General features: G+C 42.8%; 1 long non-coding RNA gene across 1 annotated transcript in view; it reads left to right on the forward strand.

Annotated features, from left to right (window-relative positions):
- The first annotated feature begins 4,491 nt into the window (after positions 1–4,491).
- Positions 4,492–11,517, forward strand: part of LOC116094756 — a 27,665-nt gene continuing 20,639 nt past the window's right edge. Inside the window, exon 1 of the long non-coding RNA XR_004120293.1 lies at positions 4,492–4,597. This is a non-coding gene — a long non-coding RNA (uncharacterized LOC116094756). The remainder of the gene's footprint in view (positions 4,598–11,517) is intronic.

Raw genomic sequence — 11,517 nt, forward strand, 5'->3', positions numbered from 1 at the left:
AAAAAGCAAAACAAAACAGCAAAAACAACAACAAAAACCTAAAAGCCAAAAACCAAAAACCAAAACCCAAACCCAAAACAAAACAAAACAAAACAAAAAACCCAATGAGCTAGCAATAGCAACTCTCTGCACCTGACATGAGATAGGGACCAAAATTGGGTAAAATTTTCTGTAGAAAAATGAAAAATTGATCTTTGGTTTTGCTGTAATGGTAGCACTGAGCATTTTAATGTAAGAATAGCGGGGAAAGAAATCTTTCAGAACATGAAGACTGTCAATTTAGGTTTTTTTTTTTTTTAATTTAAGCTATTTCAACACAGCACACGACACTTGTCTGCAAAGGGTCAGGGACAGAGAGCTCCTTCCAACGTCTAGACAAAAAGCCAGAAAGCAGACAAGGGTTTTGCTATAGCAGAAAAGCAGAGATTAAAGCTAAGTCACTCTGCACTGGCATTTCAACAGAGTGACAGCCGAAGAGGAGAGTTCATACGCCCTGCCTTTCCTACGTGAGTCTTTCTTACAATGGAAAAGTGGAAGAAAACCCAAACCAAACCAAACCAAACCAAACCAAACCAAACCAAACCAAACCACCACGGTTTAGAGATGGAAAGAAGTCGTAGAAGAATGGAGGACCCCTGTAGAGCATCTGAGAAAAGACAGCATGGCTCGCTGCTTCTAAATTAGATCACGGAGTTTTCTAGCTGATGGCAGCATCTTAGGCCTCATCCTGAAGGCAAAGATCTGAGCAAATGATATTTTAATATCTTAGGTTCATTGGTTCTCAATGAGATCACACGGAAGCAAAAACATGCACACATGTGGAAATTCACGATGCCGGGGGGTGGAGGGGGGGACAGCTGCAGCGGCGTAGTACATGGCGAGAGGGAGCTGGGACAGAGCTCAGCCTTTGGGCCCCTGCCGCAGATGATGGATGCCACTTAGCACCTGCCAGCTCTGGGACGCAGGATCTTCTCTCAGAAAGAAGAGCCAGAGCGGATTTCAGAAGCAAACTTTACCTATTGAGGGTTCATGTGGATCTTCACTTCTTCCCTATACATAGAGGTTGGTTTGTTTGTTTGTTTTGTTTTTCGAGATAGGCTTTCTCTGTGTGGCCCTGGCTGTCCTAGAACTCACTTTGTAGACCAGGCTGGCCTTGATCTCAGAAATCTACCTGCCTCTGCCTCCCAAGTGCTGGGATTAAAGGCGTGCTCTACCACTGCCCGATTATACATAGAGTTTTAACATTGACATAAGACTCCAATGAAATATTTATGTGTGTGTGTGTGTGTGTGTGTGTGTGTGTATTGTGAGCATGTAAAGAACTTTGTAGGTTAGAGTCAGAGAACAGTAAGGTTATATTTGCCAGGCTGAGGGTTGCAACAGATGTTGACAGCCAGAGGAAGCTTGTGAAATGAAAAAGGCGACAAATTATGTCTAATTTACGTATATGCAAAGGGGTGGGATATACGGGATTGTCAGTCTGGCTGGGTTTGGCACCAACCAGGGCACACACATGTAGGTGTGTCTGGAGCATGTTCCTGAGGTTTGCCAGGGTATCTGGATCATGGGCTGAAGTCTGAGACTGAATTAAGAGTGGGGAAAGGAGGAAATTTGATCCTGCGAACCATCACTGTACTGGTTAGCTTTGGTCCACTCCACACAAGCTTAGATCATCTGCAAAAAGGAACCCTCAACTGTGAAAATGCCTCCATAAGGCTGGCTTGTAGGCACATCTCTGGGACATCTCATGGGAGACTGATATAGGAGCGCTCAGCAACAGTGTCTGTCAACAGTGTCATCACTAAACACATGTTCTGGGTCATATAAGGAAGCAAGCTCATAAGAAATATTCATTTATGGCATCTTCTCCAGTCCCTGCATTGGCTTCACTCAGTGCTGGACTGTGCTTGAAACATGTGAGCCAAATGAACCCCTTCCTCCCAAAGATGATTTTGGTGAGAGCATTCGATCCCAACAAATAGCAAGTGCACTGGAATGCGCACGGGTCTTTCTTTGCTTTCTGATGGCAGACACAATGTGACCAGCACCATCCTGATACTGCTGGCAGGCCCTTTTCCACATGATGGTCGCATGCTTGGACTGTGAGTCAAACACATGCTTCTTTCTTGCTTTGCCTCTCTCAGATCCTTTTGTCACAGCAAGAAGGAAAGAAACCCATGTGATTGTTTGAATCCATTTTCTGTTGCTGTTGTTCATGACAGAACTCACTTCAAGGGGAATTGTTTCCTTTGGCTCGGAGTTAAAGAGGGCTCAATCCATGGCCACTTGGCTCTGTGCTTCTGGTTCTGTGGTAAAGGAAGCACCTCATGGTGGAATCATGGGAGCAGAGACAAGGGTAATAGTCCAAGGCAAGATAGAGCAAGAAGGAAATGCCCGCAGAGACCCGCTTCCTCTACTTAGAACCACACTTCGAACATTCTACCATTTCTTGATAATGTAATCATACTATGGGTTGCTTATATCAGAGCCCTCATCTAACCACATTAGCAGAGGTCTTCTCCATCTTTCAGGTGCTTCACTAAGCTCCTAGGTGATTCTGAATTGGACCAAGTTGACAAGAGTAAACTTTTCTGGTAAAATTAGAATACTTTAAGCAACAGTAAGTAAGATCTTGAGCCTGGGAGATGTCCTGATTCACCACCTGGGATCCACACGGTAGAAGGGAACTGAGTCCTGCGAATCTTCACTTGGCCTCCAGACATATCCCACAATGTCTGAACCTCCTCCAAATCAAATCCATGCGATCAAAAAATTTAAAAAAAAATAATGGGGTAGGAACTAGATGAGGGTTAAGCAAAGTGGAAGGACACAGGGAAATGTATGAAAGCAGAAACATGTGTTTGCCCAGCAATTGCTTGGATACATCAATCAAAGGAGAGAGGAATCCGTGGTACAGGGTTTTAAGACAGAGACACTCTTATAGGCATAGAACTAGTCACAGAGAGGGTATCCCTAGGAATGAAACAGGATTGGGGAGGGATTTGAACCCAGTTTTCAACATAGGTTCTCAGAATCCTGTGGAAAGCCATATTGACTTGTCTATGAAGTTACAAAAATCCGAAGCTATTGTTTGGAGAGGGGAACATTGGAGCAGACAGGGCTATTTTCCGTGGGAAATTTAGGCTTCTTGTAAACACTCATTTTAGTTTTGCAATTTATTCTTCTATACGCACAAGTTTCTTTCTTGTTCTACAGCCGAGCTTGACATTCAGTTAAATGAAAAAAAAAAAAAAAAAACCTAAGCCTATAACTCAATATGTGTATTTGTTTGGTTTAATGTAAGAATATGATGCAACATTAGTCATGATTAAATAGCTTCAACACTTCCAAGTGCTACTACTGCCTGCATTTGCCTGGCTGGAGCTGCTCAGACGTAAGTAAGATTTTGTTTCAGCGATTTCCTGGAGGTTACCTTCTGCATTGCAAGGCTAGCTTAGTTTCAGCAGTTCCTTTCAAAGTAGAATGGCTTTCCAAAGGGAGGCTGAGGGTGAGGTTGAAGGACCATAGGCATTGGTGAGCGCAGAGGAGGGGAAACTCAAGAGGCTGCTGAGAACATTCAAAGAAATGACATATTATAAGTTCTCAAGGGAGGAGGAGGAGGATGAACTGTAGGTTATCAGTCTAGTCAAATGTTCTAGAAGATGCTGAATGAAGTGTGTTTGGTTTAGGGAGGACAGGCCATCGGAAGAGAAATTCCAGTTGAAAAGAGGGTGTAAAAGTAAAAGTCTAAGGATTAAGAAATATGTTAATAGCCAGATACCTCAAGTATGCTAAAAGGCAGATACCTTAAGTATGCTAATAGGCAGATACCTTGGGAGGCTGAGGCAGGAGCCCAGGTAAATTTCTCTTCAGTTTAGACTGATGCAAGGCCTAGATGAATGCAGTTTCGTTTAAAAGAAATGAGAGGAGAGAAGCAGGCCAGATAGGCTGCAGTGTCCATACAAGTGATTGTATAGGGGCATTGTGACGTTGAAAAGCCATCTTTGCTGATTAAAAATAAAATAAAGATCATTGAAAGCCAGGCGTGATGCTGGACTCTTGTAAACCCATCTACTCAGCAGAGTGAAGTGGGAGGATCAGTTTGCCCAGGAATTCAAGATCGGCCTGAACAGTGTAGCCCGATTTCAAATAAGAGACAGCATGGGGATGAGACACAAGGAAGGAAATAGAGGAGGAAGATCTTAAATGAAGAGCTACATTTTTTTTTTTTTTTGGAGCCTGTTATGAACTACGTAGGTGAAAAGGAAATATGGAAAAATCGAAACCTAACAGGGAAATTCCATTTGGGGATCATGGGTGCTTATTATAACGTCAGCTCCTGCTTCCTTCTTCATGTCTAGGAGAGGTAAAGATACCTTCAGTGGTTAAAAAACAAGTAGGGGCTGGGGGTGGGGGGATGGCTCGGTGGGTAAAGGAACTTGTCATAAAAGCATAAGAACCAGAGTTTGATTCCGCAGTTTCCATAGGAAAGCTTGGCTGGGCTGGTGGCCTGTCTGTAATCTCAGCACATAGGAGGTAAAAGGGTAAAGGCAGGGGACCCCCTGGTTGGGATGACTGTCTCTACCTAGTTGAACTGGTGAGTTCTGAGCTCAAGTGAGAGGTCCTGAATCTATAGATACAGTACAGGGCTACTAAGGAGGACATGATGTCAACCTCTGGCTTCCATACACACAGGGACATTGCACGCAGGGACATTAGCATCTGTGCACACATGTGTGCTCACATGCATAGGAAATACCCATACACATGAACCACCCGCACAGGCAAAAACCAGCCAACCAACCCAACAAACAAAAACCCAAGCCACGCAAACAAACGAACGACACAAATATCCCAATCCCCTCTGCTTTTTAAAATAACAAATCCAAGGAAAATAACAGGTGACAATTGTTCTTGGTGGAAAATGAGCAATGGGGAGCCCAGGCTGCTTTAGTGCTAATGACACATGTCTGGGAGCCGCAAACTGTTCCAGATGCTTCCTCCTTGTTAGTCTGGGCAATGTCTGGCATGACCCAGTGACTAGCTCAGCCCATCTTCTATCATCTAGCGGATTGCAGTAAGCCACGTAAGCGCAGTAATTTAATTACTGTTGCCCTGGATGAGTGATGCTCTCTAATCTTCTTGGACTGAAGAGGCCAAATGAGAAGCACAGGTTAGGTTGGCGTTTGACTTCACCGAAGTGCCAGGATTCTAGAATTCAGATCATATTCCTGGAGAAGACTGAAGTCTGGCTGCCAAGTTTGCTAAATATGCACAAAACAGTCCTGTGCCCATGAGTGGCTGGGCATACGTTTCCTTTGCCAACTTGGCCAAGGCAAACACACACTCTCCTTTTCCAACTTGATGCTGAAGAACAGTCTTAGCCAGATCCCTGGAGGGCCAGTTCAGCGTGCCGACCAGCTTCCCTTGTGGGATCCTCTCGTCAAACATCAGCGTTAATTATGACTGATTAGATGAGTCGCATTTGTTGACAGAATAGCTAATGGAACTAATCAACTCCAATTTTTTTCAACTTAATTTTGTAAATGTATTCCAACTGAAGCACCATGGGGTAGAGACTTTTCTTGTTGAAGCTCTTTATTAATAAGAAGAAAGAAGGATGGGGTAAATAATTGTAGTCTTCTTAAATTACTTAGGCTTGTGCTTGATAAAATTTCTTTTTTTCTAGAAGCTCTGGAACAGGCTGTAGAAGCTGACAGGAAGTTTATGGCGCCCATGAACCAGTTGGCTCAGCTGGTCTCTGTTAACCGTTTGCTTTAGAAATGGTTGCTTAAGAATTCCTCATTTGGGACAGTGGCTGTCACCAAAGAGCATGCTTCAGAAAGATCATGTCTGAAAAGTAAACTGAAAATCCATATTTCTTGGTCAATTAGCTGACATCAAACACGCATCCTGCTGTTCAAAAGCGGACATCTGTTGCTGGATTTGGAACACCGTAGTGCTGGTGTCCAGCCTTGTGAATCAACAGGGACACTTTCTCACATGGACAACAGAATTGTGTCCTGAACTCAACAGCTTTCCTCAACCATTGTAAATATTCTAATTTCACAAAACGAAATAAACTAACCATTTATTTTAGTTCTTAAATTCAACTCAAAAGCCATTTTGACGTTTTCTTAAAGATATGCTTTTATAGCTTGGCAGTGGAGGCAGCCCATGCCTATTATCCCAGCACTCAGGAGGCGGAGGCAGAGGTGGAGGCAGGCAGATCTCTATGAGTTTGAGGTCAGCCTGTCTACAAAGTGAGTTCTAGGGCAGCTAGGGCTACACACAGAGAAACCCTGTCTGGAAAAGTCAAATCAAACAAAAGAAACCAAAAGTATGCTTTCAGTCATCACACCCCAGCATGTAAGAGAGTTAGCTCTCCTTGACCTTCTAGGGCTTAAGTAGGAAGTTGGACAGTTTTCCTTCCTCTGTATACTTCCCCTTTTCCTTCTTTTTCCTCCTCTCCCTTCCCACCCCCATTAATTAATATGACATATTCAACTTTCAATTGTAGGGCATTTTGTTGACAGTGAAAATATCTTTGCTTCATCTGGCATTTACTATGTTGAAGAACATTCAAGACATTATTTGTATTTTGAATCACACTGTAAAATTTGTAAAATCAGTTTTACAAATTTACACAGTTAAAGTCCTTATAATATGTATAATTATATATACATATAGTATATATACAATTACTTTTGTGTGCTCACATGGGATATGGGAAGATCTAGGATTTCTGTAGTTCAATTCTAGAAGTTAGAATAGAGTTGGTGAAAAGGTCATGAAGCATGTGCCTTTTATCTTTGCTGTCATAATGGAAATCATTTAGTTGTACAATGTTTGCTCTAGAATGAGTGAAGGTTTGTGTTTTATTCTTGTCATAACACTTGTGAGCTGGCACTGAAACAGTGATGTTTGAAATGTCACTTTTGATGCCTGTCGCCTGGTCCCAGGCAGGTGCTGTTATAAACCTCCTGCTTTGGAGTCCTCTGGAGGGAGCAACAGTGAGTGGTGGTCCAAAGAGGAGGCGGATAGATACATACATTCACAAACGTGCAAACTGGATGACAAATGCACAGAGATCAGCAACTGAGAGACACGGACACCATTGTTATTCCAGTTTCCTGAATACAGGAAGCATATCAAACAAGGAAAGCCCTTTAAGACAGTTTCAAAACAAACATCATCATTGAGGTGTTTCTTCCTGCCCTGTCTTGCTTCCCCCTACCTCTCACTTACAGCCTGACTGATCTCTAATGCAGTAAACAGTTATATTGGGTGGTGGGGGAGTTCTCATTCAAACAGATTCTACTCAAGGATCATAGCTATGGTAAACAGAAGGGAAGGTGTCAGAATGTCAGGTGCATGAGAAAAGGGTAAACTTCCAAACAGCAGAGGGGACTTCTCAGTGGGTGATGTGCTTGCCTGTAAGGATGGGGACCTCAGCTCTGAGGATCAGAGTTCAGATCCTCAGCACTCACTCAGATAAAAAACAGTATGGTGGTGTGTACTCATGATCTCAGCCCTTGGAGGCAGAGGATCGAAGGGCCAGCTAGTCTAGACAGTTAATGACCTCCAGGTTCTTTAGAGATCCTGTCTAAAGAAACAAAAACCAAACCAAACCAAACCACACCACAGTACAACAAAACAAACAAACCTCCTCAACTCTCAGAAAAAAAAAAAAAAGAAACCAAAACCAAAATTCAAAAAACCACAAAACCATGGAATCCAATGGAGGAAGACATCTCATGATGACTTTTAACCTGCACAGTTGCACACACAGATAGGTTCATGGCTTTACATACATGTACATTACATAGCTACATACACACAAAAAAATTTAAAAGAAAGCTCTTTATAAGAACATTGTCCACTCCTCCCAAAAAAATTTCTGTTTTATGGATGTGGGAGAGTTGACTAACTTAAAATTTTAACATTATAGAAAGCAGTCAAAGATATCTGTCTGTCTGTCTGTCTGTCTATCTATCTATCTTTTGGGGAGAAAATGGTTTTGTTGCTGGGCATGTGTGTTTTATCCAACCATCACAAGGCTCAGCATGTTTGCTGTATCTCTTACAAAGCTGCACATGAGTTCTTTTTCTATGATAAAATATTATAACTAACAGCAACTCAAGGAAGAAATATTTATGTTGGCTTATGGCTCCACAGGCATAGACTGCATCATGGTAGGAAAGACATGACGTGGTGGCAGGGGCAGGAGAGGCTTGATCACACTGTAATCTGCACACAGCAAGCAAAGAGAAAGTAGGAAACTGGGTGTGGCCCACACCCTCAAAGCCTGCCTTCCACTGATATACTAGCAAGGCTGCACCTCCCTAAGGGGGGGGGCACCAATTAGGGTCAATAGTCAATTACATGGGCATCTGGGGGATGTTCTTCATTCAAACATCTGAAACTCTGAGACTTCAAAGAATGGGTACAAAGGTATTGAAAGCCATTCTACAAGCTTTCTGTGCTATGCCGGGTAGTTTTATGTTAACTTGTTATAAACTAAACTCATCTGAGAGGAGGGAACCTCAAAATGCCTCCGTAAAATTGGGCTGTAGGCAAGCCTGTAAGGCTTACATTAGTGACTGATGGAGAAGGGTCCACCAGCCCAGGATGAGTGGCGCCATCAAAATGCTTCTGAATGCATACTGAAAAAGTCAGTAGACATCACTCCTCCATAGCTTCCGCGTCAGCTCCTGTCTCCAGGGCTCTGACCTACTTGAGTTCTTATTCTGATTTCTTTTAGTAATGAACAGGGAGGTAGAAGTGTAGGCCAAATAAACCCTTTCCTTCCCAAGTTGCTTTGATCACGGTGTTCCTTCACAGCAATAGTAACCCAACTAAGACATACGCTTAGGGGATCTTTAATTGTAAATCTTTGTCTTAGCGATCTACCATTCTTTTAGATGTAGAGGCCCCTGTCTCCTATAGTAGACTCTTTCTTCTAGCCTTCTTTCTGCTAATGTACCTCTCACCAGGGCTCCAGCCTTCTCCTAGAGGTAACACCACAGGGAGAAGGGAGCATACAGACAGTAAGACTGATGATTTCAACTGTGGAACAGGTACTGGTGGCCTGGGCTAGGCTCATCTGAATTTGTCTCTACATGGCTGTACTACAGGGAGGTAGTAGAGCCTTTAAGAGGCAGGAAAGAAATGGAGTGGAAAAAATTAGGTCATCAAAATACAGGCCTCCTGTAACCTCAATGGAGGCCAGGTCTCTGGCTCTTCCTTTCTCTCTTTTCTTTTGGCTGCCAATACATTCCCATCCCATCCATCACAGGCCTCAAACATCCAGGTCAAACAACCTAGCACAAAACTTTTGAAACCATGAGCCAAAACAAATCTTTCTTTTAAAGATTTATTTAATTGTACATGTTCTCTCTCTCTCTCTCTCTCTCTCTCTCTCTCTCTCTGTATGTGTGTGTGTGTGTGTGTGTGTGTGTGTGTGTGTGTATGTATCTGTATGGGAGTATATGAATTTAAGTGTAGGTATTTGAGTAGGGCAGAAGAGGGCATCTATATCCCTTGAAGCTAAAGGTAGTTTTAAGCTGCCTGGTGTGGGTGTTTGGCATGAAACTCTGATCCTCTGTAAGCAGTATGTATTAGTAATTGCTGGGTCATCTCTCTCATCCCTTTTCATTTGGGTTTTTTCAAGTATATGATCCTAGCAGTGACTTACATACCCCAATCTATGCATCAGCTTCCCACTTTTTGGTATTTGATATCTGCTGCAATTAGAGTTTCAGGTTTTAATTTTAAACACCAGCCAAATTGCACTTCTTGTCTAAAAAATCTGAAGTCTCTGTTAGTTAGGTATCGTGGGTAGACTGATGTGTCACCTTTGGTGGCTATGGACCATAAGAGGAAGTTCAGCAGAGCCAGGGGAGATAAATGAGTTTACCTGGATGGGAGTGGAGCCCCACACTCCATAGCATGTCCGAACAGAAGCAGCAGTCAGCTACTGCCCAGATCACAGATGTGGCAAGCAGTGCACAGGGTCCTGAGGATAAAGCAGAAGTATAAGAGTTGGAGAAGATTAAACCAGTTAGGAAACATATGTGAAAAGAACCTCCAAGTATTCAGTAATATGTGAAAAATCAACAATACTGAATAGCCATATTGGCCTAGAGATATTTTTAAAAAATCTTTATTTTATTTGTTTGTTGGAGAAAGTAGTCAAAACTGAAACCACACATTAACAACAACAACAACAAAAAAATGAAGGATTCTGTTTACTAGAAAAATGAATTCAAGAGTTGGGGAGACTGCTCTGTTGGTAAGAACACTTGCCAAAAGCAAGGGGACCTAAGTTTTGAAACACTACCACCCACAGAAAAAGCCAGACAGGGCTGTGTGTCTGTAATACCAGCATTAGGAGTGGAGACAGAAGGATCCTGGGAGTTTAGTGGCAGACTAACTAAGTTGACTTGGCAAGCTTCTAGTTCAGCTAGAGAGATCCTCATGGGAGACAGTAAGGTTAAGAGGAACCTGATACCTGCTCTGGTTTTCCAATGCACCTGCACACCCATGTGAACATACATACACACACACACACACACACACACATACACAGAAAGAGAGAGACAAAGGTGCACACACATACACATATACACACAGAGATACATAAAGACACAGAGATATCCCTTCCTGACAGAAAGAGAAACAGACATGCCCTGGCCCATGGGGTGATCAAACAGGAATGGGGGGGTCACCTGAAAGAGAATGGGGGGCAAGAGATGCAAAGAATGGACAGACAGCAAGACAAGAAGTCTGATCAAGCTGACAAATTTTAATTTTTCTCACCACAGTTATATACTCATTAAAGCAGGATGGGGGTAAGGGGAAGGAATAGGGTCGATTTGTCTTTGGGGAGTGCAGGTGCTCTCAGGAACAGGAAATTGGCTAGGTGAAAAGTTTGGTTGAGGGGGAACAGAGCAGAGCAGGTTGCTAGGTACCTGTCTATATGATCCATAGCTATATTGTTCCCTACTGGGCTGGTAGTTAAGTCCCTCTCTGCAAGACCCATAGATATTTGATTTCATAGCAAAATGAATTGCTAGATACCCAACTGCAAAATCTATAGCAGGTTCTCATAACAAAGTGGGTTGCTAGATACCTAACAGCAAGATTAATAGCTATTAGTTCTTATTTATGCTGGTACTTTCCCACTGAGGCAGCTGCTAGTTTTCAACTGGGTTAGTATTTTCTCACAGAGGCCAAGACTAAGCACTTATGGCTGACAGAGCACTTAATGTTCAAACAAGGTTGCTCCCAACACAGACATAGAGACATTGGCACACACACACACACACACACACACACACACACATACACATACACAGACATATACACAATCTACCCCAAACTGCTATCCCCCATATACATATACAAACAAATAAAATACCTACCAGAAGCAACTCAGGAAGGAAAGGTTTCCTTCCTTCCTTCCTTCCTTCCTTCCTTCCTTCCTTCCTTCCTTCCTTCCTTCCTTCCTTCCTT

This window comes from Mastomys coucha, unplaced genomic scaffold, assembly GCF_008632895.1.
Source record: "Mastomys coucha isolate ucsf_1 unplaced genomic scaffold, UCSF_Mcou_1 pScaffold17, whole genome shotgun sequence".
In the NCBI taxonomy this organism is placed as follows: Eukaryota; Metazoa; Chordata; class Mammalia; order Rodentia; family Muridae; genus Mastomys; species Mastomys coucha.